This window comes from Mangifera indica, chromosome 3, assembly GCF_011075055.1.
Source record: "Mangifera indica cultivar Alphonso chromosome 3, CATAS_Mindica_2.1, whole genome shotgun sequence".
Lineage (NCBI taxonomy): Eukaryota > Viridiplantae > Streptophyta > Magnoliopsida > Sapindales > Anacardiaceae > Mangifera > Mangifera indica.
In genome coordinates this window covers 17,557,162-17,567,087 of record NC_058139.1, presented here as the reverse complement: position 1 = coordinate 17,567,087, position 9,926 = coordinate 17,557,162, and positions in this window count along the sequence as shown.

Below are 9,926 nucleotides of genomic sequence, written 5' to 3'. Positions count from 1 at the left end.
ATTGTGCCATTTTACAAAGGTATTCTAGTTATTTTACCCTCATGCATAGTTGTGCTAAAGCTATACAGCAGGAGTCCACGTGTCTTAGTTGACCACTCACTAATTAATAGCGTCTAAAGGAGGTTGGAACACCACTTGAATCCTCATACTCACACACACGAACGCGTGTCCCATACCACACGACCGTGTGTCAAGTTCAAAAAACGAAAGAACGGGTCTATAATCGGACTCTAGCTCAGTTTCTATGGATTTCTATTACCTCATCATCAATTCAACATTTTTTTAACCATTATATTTTGCATAAAACATTATCAATGATCCAATATTACTAATATCAACAACAATATAATGCAAACATATACATATTTCATTTATTTGCATTCATCATAATCAATAGATATAACCTATCCATAATTTTACTTTACTCAACAAATAAATCACCAATCATAACAAGAGATATTGATATTAACAACCTCTACATGGAACCACACATATATATACTTATGCATCTCAACCTAATCATGTAATATCTAAATACATGTATGCATAATAATCTCAATTTCAATATTAGTTATTCAATCCATAACTTAACATAACTGATAGGGGTTAGAATCGCTTATTTATTATACTTAAACTAACCATTAAAATGTAAGAGAGTGCTACTTACCTCAAATTTGTAGAAATTCGCATGCACAAGTAGACCTCTTTTGCTCTAGTTTTCTCTTCTCTATGTCACCAAAGAACAGTCACCAGAATTGTCACATGAAAGTTGGTTGATTATTTTTCAAATTCTCTTCCTCTCTAGATAGTGCTGACATTAGGTTAGGAATAAAAATCTCTAAAACATAGTCATCATGCCTTTTTAAAACCTGAAACCATATATAGCATGCATAAGCATGTATCCATGATACACAACCATGTGTCACTAAATTTGAAATTCATACAAAAATAATCTTATCTAACTAACATAGCAACAACACACAAACATGATCTCGCTATACACAACTTCATGTCATTGAGAATAGGGGAATGAGTGATAAGAACACTTAGTAAGTAGGATACTCTACTGTTAACTTTTATTGTATTTTCCAAAATGCCCTTGATTATAACTCATATTATCTCTGTTATTCGAATTTGGCATTAAACTCTATAAAGATGATGGTAGATCTTATCTTATCACTTGCACCTATCCACATGAAAATAGGAGAATGAGTGCTAAGAACACTCAATAAGTAGGATACTCTATTGTTAACTTTTACTTTATTCTCCAAAATGTCCTTGATCTCAACCCTTACTATCTTTATCATCCAGAGTTGACATTAAACTCTATAAGGATACTGGTGGGTCCTATCTATCAACTTTATGCTCAAATTGTACTTTAAAGCATCTTTAGGCTACATGTCTTTGTTATTGGGTCAAACTATGTCTTGTTCAGTTACTAAGGAACCTCTCTTTACATTCCTATCTGAGGTGACCATATTTAACTTGGTAGAAACATCTATATCTAAAAACTATAACTAAAAATGTATATTAAGCCAATCAGATCGGATTAAATATTGAGATTTGAAACCTTGACTAGGTGAGCTATCTTTCTGTTCCATTACATCAAAGTTATGTCTTAACTAGGCTATTCTATGAGGTAGTACCCTATTATAGGTATAATATCCTACTACGGATGTGCCCTACTATGGGAGGTATAGAGATTCTATATTCATGGTGCCTCCTCATAACAATCTTATAATGTTTAACATGTATGCATCTTAAGCCTTGACTAAACTCAACTTGTTCTTGCTTCCACCTTGAGTATATCTCATGCCTTACTATAATCTCATCTTTGAGGCATATTGGGTACTACTGTATACCAGAGATCTATGTACTAGCTCTCGGGATAATTCATAGGTTCTTAGCCTAATTCCCTTTCTTTTTCTTTTATTATGCCTTAAACACATAGGTGTGTGCCTCTTGACACACAAGGGTGTCTCCCTTTATTCACTTGGACTCGGTCTTTTCCTCATGGCCTCTCCCCGTGTGGCATTTTTCTCATACACACAAGGGTATGCCTTATGCATACTAGCACTTTCTTAACTATACCACTTTGCAAGGGTATTCTAGTCATTTCACCCTTATACATGGTCGTGCTAAAACTACACACAAGAAGTCCACTTGTCCTAGTTGACTACTCATTGGTTAGTGACATCCAGAGGTTGTTAAAAAAATGAAAACCCAATCTGAATCCTTGTACTCGTGTAGGCAGACGTGTATCCTATACCACATGACCATGTGTTGAGTCTAGAAAATGAAAGAACAAGTCTATAATCAAACTCTAGATAAATCTTTATAGATTTCTATTACCTTAACATCAATTCAACAGTTTTCTAACTATTATATTTTACTTAAGACATCATCAATGATCCAGTATTACCAATATCAATAATGATATAACACAAGCATATACATATTTCCTTGATTTGCATCCATCACAACTAATAGACATAACTCATCCATACTTTTACTTTACTCAACAGATAAATCACCAATCATAACCAGAAATATTGATAGTAACAACTTTTACATGGAACCATATGTATACATACTTATGTATCTTAACCTAATCATATAATATGTAAATACATGTAGGCATAATGATCTCAATTTCAATATCAATTATTCAATCCATAAATTAACACAATTGATAGGGGTTAGGATCCCTTATTTATTATGCTTAAACTAACTATTAAAATGCAAGAGAGCACTATTTACCTCAAGTTTGCATAAGTCCATACACAAAAATAAGCCCCATTCTCTCTAGTTTTCTTTTCTTCACATCACCTAAAAAGTGTCATCGGAACTATCACATGAAAGTTGGTTGATCAGATTTTAAATCCTCTCCCTTTCTTTTGATGTGTGTATGAAATACACATAAATAAGGTTTATAATAACATGTTTTTAAAGTGAATTTTAGTTTATTTTTTCAAATTCTTTAAATTTTATTTATTTTTGGTGGTTTTATCTTAATTTTCACTTTGAATTATATTTTTAGATGTTTTAGAGATATTCAAGCCCTTTTAGAACAAAAATAGAAGCTTAAAGAAGCAAATAAAAAGACTTTATATAAAGTTGGATGACAACATATAAAAAGAAAGTTACATTTTCTCCATTTCACTATCAGCAAAATACAACAGTCCAAAGGATTTTTAGAGAGAGAAAGCTTCAAAAAACAAGTAGAAGAGTTAAAATTCAAGATTAAAGAAAGAAGACCCAAGAAAATCAAAGATTTGAAGACTTTAGAGTTTTTCTTATCTCTTTTAACATCTTCTTTTACTAATTTAAAATGTCTCTCTCTTCAACTTTATCTTGTAGTTTGAATTTTATTATCTTATAATGAATCTATAAATTTTCAAATATTATGTAATGAGTTTTGATTATTAATCAATGATAATAAATGTTTGATTTAGTAATTGTGTTTTTAGCTTCTTGCTTGGTGTTGGAGCCCAATACCATGTTTGTTTGTAGATTGAAGTGTGATATTGAGAAATACATATTCAATTAGTTCATGCATTTTCTAAACCTAGGGTTTTATTTAGAGATAAATATAAATCCTTTTGTGGATAAATTGATTGTCATAGAAGTTAATGGGTTTTGATTAGTATAATATCAGGAAAGTAGATAAGTTTTTAATCTTAATACATCTAAGTAACATTGAGAGAGGAATTAGGTAAAATAGGATAATCAACCGTTAACAATTCATTTTACTATTGATTTTAATTAGAGTCATTACAGATTTTTGAGTAATTGATAGTGAAATCATAAACCCTAAGGTTCTTTATATTGGTATTTCATTTTTAATTTGTTAGATGTTTATTTCTTTTATTAATTTTAACTTGTTAGTTTACATTTCAATTAATTTTAAGTTAACTTCATTTATTTATCATTTTATTTCTTTAGCTAATTTAAATTACAAAACAAACTAGTACTCGACAACCATTCCTTGTAGGACCGACATCTTTTTATATTACTTTATTGACTTGTATACTTGTAAGCCATAGGCAACATCTCTAGATAGAGCGTGCGTTAGGTTAGGGACTAAAAATCCCTAAAACATAGCCATCATACCTTTTTTAAACCTAAAACTACATACAATACACATGAGCTTATATCTAAAATACATTGTCGTGTGTCACTGAATTTGAAATTCACGTGGAAACCATCTTATCTAACTGATATGGCAACGACACATGAGCATAGCCTCGTTATACATAATCTTGTGTCACAAAAAACTCATACTTTGACTTCAAAATCACATTAAATCATCCATATATCAATTAAACTCATGCATAAAGACTATTTTACCTTCAAGATGTACCTTTGCGTGTTACATTTCCGCTTAATGATTATAATATGAGAGTATTTGGTAATCTTAAAAAGTTGTATATTGGTTTAATCATGTTTTTAAATGAATGCATGATCAAGTAATCTAAGTAGTGATATCTTCCTCTGAAGGGTAGTACTTTTAGAGGGGGTGTTATAGTACATTTTTTATAAAGGATGTACATGTCTTTACAATCAAACTTTCTTAAGCACTACAAAGAAAAGATTAAGATATTGTCAATGCTATGAATTTGGTTGAAGTGCGTAAGCAAACTTTACAAGTGATGAGAAGTAGTGGATGGAAGTAGGTATGGATTCAAGCACAAGCTCAAGCGAGTCTGAATTGAGCTCAAATATGAAAGTTCAATACTTTTTAGCTTAAGTTTTAGAGGTGTTTGGTTTATTAAACTCGCGACCTAAAAAATTTGATATAAAACTATGTCGTTTTGATCAATATGTATTAAAACAATGTCATTTTACTAACGAGTCAAGCTCAAAACTTGATTCAAGCTTAGCTCTTTTGAAATGAGCCAAGCTCAAGCTTAATTCGATTTGAATCCAACTCTAGATAGAAGACTTTATTAAAGAAAGTTTGCTCTTTTTTTGTGTCAATTATGACATTGATATTTCAAATATAGATGATAAATATTTTATTCTAGGGTAATCATAACACAAAACTCAACGTATCACAAACATGCATCATTATCACATTAAAGTTTTTCATAGTGTCTTATATGTACAACTTCAAGAGTTGAATAATCATTTTAATAAGGTAAATATGAAGTTGCTTATTTATATGACATGTTTTTGTCGAAATCAAAATTTTGTTGTTTTTTGATAAATAAAAATTGATGCGCCTTGTTAAACCTTATACAAAAGATTTTTCTAACTTAAAACTCATTACACTTGATTCTTAATTTGATGTTTAAATTTTAAGTATATGTTCTATTGTCAAATTTAAGGGATTGGAGATCTTGCAAAATGATGGTTGAAACTAAAAAGGATAAAGTGTTTCCATTAGTTCATTGGTTGATTTTCAATAATGACTTTTGTGAAGAATTTTTTGCGAAATAGAATGAGTGATTTATGGTTGAACAACAACTTAGTTGTATATACAAAGAATGATGTATTTAATAGTATTGATAATGAAGTCATTATATAATACTTTCAAAAGATGAAATCCCCGTCGAAGACAGTTGTAAATGTGTTAGTTAATAAATGTTTTATTAATACATTAATATATGTTTGTTTTAATTTAAAAGTTATTCATGTTATTCTAACCTTGACCTCCCTTAAGTTTCATTTATGGGTTTGCCACTAAGCTTACTATCATTGAATTTAATAATCACTTAAATACAACAAACAAAGTTTCTCCACCACTAACACCTTAAGCAAAGGATATGGTAAGACCCAAACCAAGCTAACTCGGTTTTGAAAGCCTACTTCACTCAATTGCACTTGGCTCAAATTATTTTAGTTCGAACTTAATCTATGTTAAAGTTGGAAGGGTTAACTTGTTTTTTAAATCGATCTAAACTCAAGCTAGAAAGAGTACAACTGTAACACCCAATTCCATATATGTATCCCTACCTGAAATATACATTCTAAGAGACGTGTTAACTTAAGACATCATTAAAACACATGCATCAATCATTATAAATGCATGGTATTAAATATACTCCTACATATACCCTAAAGGTGGAATAATTCAATATTATCAATATCATGTAATGAAAACCCAATGTGTCTAAAATTTTCCATACATAAAAGCTAGTGCATAAATTATCCTAACACAAATACATAACAACAGAAGTCTAAAAAATGGAATGATTGAAATGCCCCTATCTTATGCAACATCCCAAGCGACCCGCTAGCTTTGTCACCGCTCTATTGCTCAATGATCCTACCTGCAAAATCGCAAGGAAACATAGTGAATGCATAGTGAATAAAAGACACTTAGTGAGTTAATTACCTCTTAGCTTTATGCATATAACAATTCAATGATAATGTAAGGTAGATCATTTTGTGTTCTATCTAATTGTGGTATTATAGATGTTTACACCAGCATTTCGAATACCTATCTAGTTATCTCGACACCTTGTGCCCTAAACTCAAATGTATCAAATGATGTATATCGATGTCTTAGAAGCTTCGTGAAAGTATGTGACATCCTCGATGTCACCTATATGGTGTACTCTATACATATGTTACTTAGGCTTCAAGTCAAACTGACACAAAGGGTTACGTCAATTAGGCCCAACCTTTTCACAACCACTAGTGCATTTCCATCAAGACAATGCAACAACACACAAACTCAATTATGAAAATTTCTATTTATTTGGCACAACAACAATTTGTCTCTCAATTTTAACCAATCAAATGACCTCCAAGTCTTACAAATTATATGTCATTGGAAAACGTATTCAAAGAGCTTTCTAAAAGTATATAATGTCGACCACAACTCAATCAATAAGGTATTCAAAACTAGCTTCAAATTTTGCTGACAAAAACTGAAAATTGCAAATAACACACACTGTGAACAGTAATCTGAGGTATACAACACACATTCAAGTCTTCATACTTTGGATTTCAAGGGAAACATAAAATGTAACCAAGGCATAAAGGAAAGTTCCACCAACCTCGGGGTCTTCCACCACCAATCTTCTACCAAGAATGATTAGATAAAGGAAATGAGATAAAAGCCAACAAAGCTTTCTTCAAATTTTCATTCAAAATATTAACCAACCATTTTACAAAGTATGACCACCTTTTATATAGGGAAGAAGTGGTGGCAAAATGAACTTTCCAATACAAAATCTATTAATTTTTTTATTCAAAAATCCTTTGAATTAAGCTAAGCCATGCATTCTAAACCAAGCTCATACGTAGTAATTAACTAAAGATAAAAGTGATTTGCTTCTTCCTTAACTTTAGAAATTATGTTTCCTATCTAAAACAACTAAATTTTAACTTAGTTCCAATGTAACTAAAACCTAATTTTTGGTTTCTCAAAATGATGCTTGGATGTTTAGGTCATTGATGGACTTCCAAAGTCACTTTTGGATCAATTGGAGCAAGCTATTCATTTGGACCCTGGGTGCATGCAATGAGACTATACCCAAAAGTGGTTTTGGGCCAAAATTGAATGTGCAATGCTTCTTTTGGCTTGGGATTTGCTAGAACTTTATTCTTCTTGGCTTTAAAGGTTGCATTGGAGACTTGAGGATGGCTTGGAACCCAAAAATGACAATGAAGTCATGTATACATCAGCCACACAAAAGGTCACATAAACTAGCCCTGATGTTTTCGCAACCATGTTGCATATAACTTGTGAGATGATCACGTTGCACATAACTTGTGGCATGATCACACTGCACATAGCTTATGGCATGATCACATTGCACATAACTTGGTGTTAAATCACGCCACACAGAGCTTAGTGATAAGTCACACTACACATAGCTAGGTGACAAGTCACACTGCACATAGCTTAGTGATTAGTCCACACTACACTAAGCTTGGTAGAGTAACCACACTGCACACTGCTTAGTGGTGAAAGTAAGATAACACATCGTTTTGATTTTCGACTTAGAATCGCTTTGATATGGGTTTATGTCATCGTCCACATAGTTAGACACATTTATGTCAATTCTCATTTCATACAACCTTTGTTAGTGCCTTATTCTTTATCCATCCTTTTATTCATCCTTCACAGGGCTATAATAGTCAATACCATTGTTGAATCCAACACTTACTAATGTTTCAAACATTCTTTTTCCATTTTCCTCCAATTATATTGTAACACCCATCTTCAAATACATATCTCTATTTTGAATATGATTTTAAAATACGTGTACAACTTAACTTCTTAATTTAAAAACTGTAAAAAATAGCATGACACCAAATATTTAACTTTAAAATCATGCAAAAAGGTGAAACTTGGAAAATAACCTTAAAAAACTCATAATCTAAAAATGCCTGAAAACTCAATCTAAATAGTTATTATGCATGATCACTCATAAAATTGCAACTAAAATGGAAAAATACATAAATATAAAGAAATCTACAAAAAGGTGATTTTGCCCCTTACCCTTATGCAGCTGCTTAACTTCCTCATATGTTCGGCTACTCACCTTTACTTATAAAACAATATAAAAGAACACAAAGTAAAGATACTCAGTAAACTGGTAATCTCTCAACACTAAAAGTAGTACATAAAGTTGGTAATATGATGTTCTATTAGTGAATCTTTGAGTGGTCACAACTTGATACCTTTGTGCCCTGACATAGGCCATCCGCATAGGTCACTAAGGCTAAAACTGATCTTGGCATATATAATGCCCTAGTGAAAGCGTATGACACCTTGTGTGTCTACTTTTTGTGGTACCTTGCGCACATGTTATATGACTTATTGGGTTAACTAACTGTGATATCATGGTCACATGGAAAAAATTGGTCATAATTCCTCCCTTACTATATATGCTAGCTATGGAATTGCTATCTAAAATCATTCTAAGATGACCCCTACCCCAAGTATGTAGATGATGCATTCTAGTGACCATGTGAGGAATTATCTAGAAAGCTATAATCTCTTACCATGACTAAACTAAACTGAGTGGCTAATGCATATTGGTGTCAAGTGCATGATGCATCTTATGGGTATCAAGCCTTATCACTTTCACATATATTGCCACTTTTGCACATAGTTGGTGGTTATCTAGATGTGTACCACTTTTCTTAACTTTCTTCACCTGAATTTGACTCAAATGGGGTATGTCTTGTCTTCCATATTGTCAAGCACTTCTTCTACCTCTAACTACCTTGTACTAAGATCTCTTATTCTTTCTTTCCTTTTTCTTTCTTTTTCTTGCACCTAGCCTAAGGGTAAAACGGTCTTTTAACTAACTATAGAGGTATATGCCTAAAGTGTACCTTTATGTTAATTTATTTAAGCATGATATCCATTTTTGGAAAGTCACACATAGGTGTGTGTCTCATACCACACGGTTGCGTATACTCTTCTTTAAAACCAGCACGCTAAAGATGGAATTTCCTATTTTGCTTAAAAGACACATAAACGTGTATAATGCCATATATGGTCGTGTGTCACGATTTAGGATTTAACTTACCATTTTCTACACTTTTGTGGCTATCTTTTGGTAATCCAACATACATGCAAGTGTACAAATATGCCTTTGAGAACCTTATATCAACTTTTCACATTCATAAATGCATAAACACAATCAACACATCAATCCCTAATCGTCGATATCATTCATCCTTTATATTAAATCTAAATTTCCATACTACAGAGTTAACACATGGCTTAATCATGTTTAAAGGTAGTCGTAGGCATTTTCTTTCAACCACAAACTCATCTAGGCATGCATAATCTCGAATCACATGATTACCACCATTAGAAAACAACTTTATCGTACTTGAATTGTTTACAAGATTCATGACTTCAAGATAATAAAGTTCATGCACAGTTAACACACAAACATTTATCATAATTCTTTTAAAATCATCAAGAGTCTACCAATCAACATCACAATTCA